Consider the following 4,854-nt stretch of genomic DNA (forward strand, 5'->3'; position numbering starts at 1 on the left):
TTTAGTTTAGTGTGCATTAAATTATTTATTGCTTGGACACAAAACACGTAAGTTTTTATATTGATTATTTATGAATTGAATTCTTTTTGAATCTGATTTTTATATTCACAAAATTTTCAAAATTCTTTAAATTCAGATTGTTTATTTTTATTTTATTCATAATAAATTTTGTTATCTTTTGAAAAATACCTCAAGTTTGTAATTAATAATAATAATCATAATAATTAATAGTAGTAATCATTTTTTTAAGTTTGTTAAATTTTTATGCTTTCGTTTTTTTTTGTATTTTTTCTATATGAATTTTGTTATAGATTAATTAATTTGTATCATTAATCAATAATAAATCAATAATAAATTTGAAATCTAAATACAAAATTGATTGAATTATTGATTGAAAAGCGAAATTCTTATATATTATTCAACATTGCAATGTATTTTTTATTTGGTTAAGAATTTTGAGTTGAACAAAAACAGCAAAAATTTTTAATTTTTAATTCAAAAAACTTAATTAAAAAGTTTTTTTCAAAGAATTTCGTATACTATCATTAGAAAAATCATATTTTAAAAATATTTATATATATATATTATATATATATATATTATTTTAAAAATTTATTTTATTCTTAGAAATATAATATTATAATAATTTTGAATGAATGATTATATTCTTACTTATTACGTTTTTCTAAATTTATGTAACGCAAGCAATGATTTTTATATTTTTTTATTATATATACATTGTATAAAATATATGTATATTATATTATATATATGTATATATTTTATAATTATTTTTAAATATTTTTCTATTATATTTTTATGAAATTATTATAGTACATATATTGTAGTTTTTCTATTGAACATAAATTTATTTGAATTGAAAGAAATATTATTTCAAATATTTTTAATTGCAATGTTGTGCAAATTTTAACTTTTAAAAAATGATTTATTTTTATTAATGATTTTTTTATTTCTTCTTTAATGATTTTAATAACAATAATTATTGTGTTTGAATTAATTTATTTTATAAGAATTTAATTTTCAGTATTCCAAAAAGATTCCAAAAAGATTTGTTTTGTTTTATAATTAATGAAAATTATAATTATTCCTTTCACTATGCAAATATGTATTTAAAAGATTATTTTTTTTCGTTTAAGTAAATAAATTTATTTCGCGATATTTTATTTATATATATTAAATTTTATTTTATGGTACATTTTATGCACAAAATGCCATTTTTCAATCATTTAATAATTAAATATGTATTTAATAGAAAAATTTCATTATTTTAATTATATTTGTATTGAATTTTATATTTTCGTTTTTTTTTTAATTTTTCATTTTAAATTTTACAATTTTTTTATATTCATATATATAAAATTTAATAGATTAATCATTATTTATGAATAATACTACATAATATGTAATTAATTTAATGTAATAATAATAAGCAAGTTTTTCTCTAAATTCTGAAAATCCTTTATTTTAATTTATTTTTTAATTTGTAATATTTATTAAAATAATAGCAATTAATAATTATAATTTTTTTTCTTTAATGGAATAATATTTGTTAATTTAAATTATTTATTATTATATCAAGATATATTCTATTTTAAAGTAAAGTTGTTAATTTGATTTTTCATTTTGTTAATTTTTTATTATTTTTCAAGTATTAGTTAATACTTGAAAAAACTTTCAAATACTATTTTTATATTATTATAGCGAAATAATAATTGAATATATGTATAATATTTGGAAACTATATAAGCAAGTTGAAAATAAACTTCATTATTCTAATTAAAATCATTATTTACAAAAAGAAATTTATTTATTTATTTCATTGATTTCATTGATTTAATTTTAATGATTTAAAATATATTTGTGTAAATTTTGTAGTTTTCCTTCTACATATAATTGCTATTTGGCTTTAATCAAAATATCAAGAAAAATTTGTTTAATATTGCATATGTTTTTGTAGTTTAAAAAATTCTATTGACTTTAACTTTAACATGTCAAAAATTATTTTTCTAATTAATTTCCAAAAAATTTTAATCATCGCCCATTAAAAAATTATTAATAAAAAATATATCAATGATATTATACAAATTTCCAATAATTAATTAAAATTGGATTCGGATTATGTTATATTATGTTATATTATGTTATATATAATTTTGTTTTACAACGAAATGATCGTATTTTAATTTAGCCTAATTAAAATTAATTTATGGAAAAATAAAAAATTCATTTTTAACAAACTTGTATTGAAATATTTATTAGTATAGATTATATAAATATTATATAAATATGTCAACATTGTACAATTGTACAATAAAAATTGTAAATATTAGAAATTATCTATTAATTATAACATAAATTTTCATATAAAATTTAATTATTTATCTTTTTTAATAGAAAACTCCTTAATTAGCATACATAGTTATGCATATCAATAATAGAAAATTTTGTACAAAAGAATTTATATAAAAAAATATGTCTAAAAAATAATTTATATAACTAAAAATATATTATATTTATTAATATAAATATTTATAAATAAAAATAGTATTTCTTGAGAATTTGAAAATAATCACAAGAAATATAATAAATGATTTACTCAAAAGCATTTATATAATCTTTGAATAATATACAATTTTTAAATGGAGAAGATCTGTTTTATTATTTCCATTAATTCTAACTTGAAAAATTAAATTTTTTATATTTATTAAATAGAATTTTTATTTCAATGAATGTAAAAACTTCAATAAATAAAATTCCAAAAATAAATTTTTAATAAATATTTTTGAAATTTATCTTTGTACCTTACATAAAGCTGTATTCCAGATATTCCAGAAAATATATTAAGATTATTATTAAAAAATGATGGTGTACAATTTAAAAAATAATTAATTAATTAATTTAAAAATTATGTTGGTTTATAATTTAAAAATGATTAGATTAGGTTAAATAATAATCTATTAAAAAAAAATAGCGGCGCAATAGAAATAAAATCTTACTCTACATCTCGCTTTATTTAACACAAATTTTAAGTTTCAACTCTTATATCATATCATTTTTTGTTTAGTTTTTAGAATTGATGTTCTAAAAACTTCTATATATTAACATGCTATACATAACAAAATTATTCAAAATATTATTTTTTCAAAATATTTCAAAATTATTGAAATCAGTAAAATGTGTTTTACTGATTTAAATATAAAATAATTAGTTTTCTTAAAATAATTTTTTAAATTAATTTTTTAGTTAATTTAATAATTAATTTATTTGGTTTAATAGAATTATAGTTCGCAATAGTTTAGCAGAATTTGAGTTAAAATTATTAAATTTTAAAATTATGATCATTTTGATGATATAGCAATTATGTTCTTTTTTAATTTTATGTGGAAATATTATATCAATGCATACAATTCATAAAAGACTAGATTTGAGTAGAGTTATATTATATATATTAGAATTATATTAGATTTTAATAAATCTCTACTCAAGCATTTTGTGAATTTTATAATTATTATAATTTTATAACATCAATCGGAGATTTATTTACATCAAATCAATAACAATATTTTGTTTTAATAAAAGCCATATGTGAATAACATTTTAATATTTGTGTCACATCATATTTTGATTGAAAATAAAACCTTTTTGACATTTTTATTTCTAAATTTTTATTTTTACATTTTTGTTTTTACTATTTGATCATTTAAAAATAACTGAAATTCATTCTAATTATTTTTTTCAGCATTTATCGGTATTTTCAATCTTTGAGTTTAGTAAATGTATCAATAAGATGTATGTATCATAATATTAAAAAATATTTTATATATATATTTATACAATATATATACATATAGATACTATACGTATGTCATATATGTTATATGTTATATTATATAGACAAATATTACAATATTACCTTTTCAAGTTCTTTTAATTTTTTATTTTAATGTTTAAATGAAATTAAAAAAATATCATAATGATATTAAATTTTAAAAGTTAGAATATATTAAAATTGAGAAAAAATACTCAACTAAATTCAATCGAATTTCAACTTAAATTAAAATCATTAAATTTAAGATGACGTTAAAAATTAAATTAAAACTAAAAAAATTAAATTAAAACTATCACCATTTATAAGTGATTTGCAGAATTTAGTGAATGATATAATATAAATGTCATTAAAAAAAAAAAAATTATATTCGAAACAATATTTTACAGTCTGGTTCGTAGTATTTTATCAACTATGGAAGAAGAATGTCAAAAATATGCAATAATGGATACGGATAATTTAATATCGAAGACAGCTTATTTATCTTATCGTTTGACGAGTATTGTAATGTGTACTTGTGTAACATCTACCGTTTGTTATGCAATTGGTATTTTTTTGCATCAAGAAGTTAATGTAACTAAATCTCGAGAATTATTATTAAAAATGGACTTACCTTTTGATACTAATAAATCGCCCATTTATGAGTTTGTAATAATTATACAATATTTTTATCAAGTATCGTCAGCTTTTATGTTTGGTGTATTTACTGCATTTCTTTTGATGATAGTAAGTATTAATGGTAAGCTATTTTAAATTTCTTTTATTTGATTGAGATATCTTATTCTTAAAACAATTTTGTTTGTTAAGAAATAAGTTTAAAATGTATTACATGTACACATTTTATATGATATATAAAAAATATTCCTTTTTAAAAATAATTTAACAATTTAATCAGAAATAATATTATTTTTTGATGTTAAAATATATTGTAATACAATTAAATTTTATTTATATAGTTTTTATTAATTAAAAATTATATAATAATATATATAATATTATATATAATA

The 4,854-nt window shown here is 15.6% G+C and overlaps 1 protein-coding gene across 1 annotated transcript in view; it reads left to right on the forward strand.

The window, feature by feature from the left end:
• The first annotated feature begins 9 nt into the window (after positions 1-9).
• Positions 10-4,854, forward strand: part of LOC102679224 (odorant receptor 13a-like) — a 21,680-nt gene continuing 16,835 nt past the window's right edge. The window contains exon 1 of the mRNA XM_031514578.1: positions 10-47. The gene's annotated coding sequence lies outside the window, so the exon portion shown is untranslated. The remainder of the gene's footprint in view (positions 48-4,854) is intronic.

This window comes from Apis dorsata, unplaced genomic scaffold (assembly GCF_000469605.1).
Source record: "Apis dorsata unplaced genomic scaffold, Apis dorsata 1.3 scaffold_1070, whole genome shotgun sequence".
Lineage (NCBI taxonomy): Eukaryota > Metazoa > Arthropoda > Insecta > Hymenoptera > Apidae > Apis > Apis dorsata.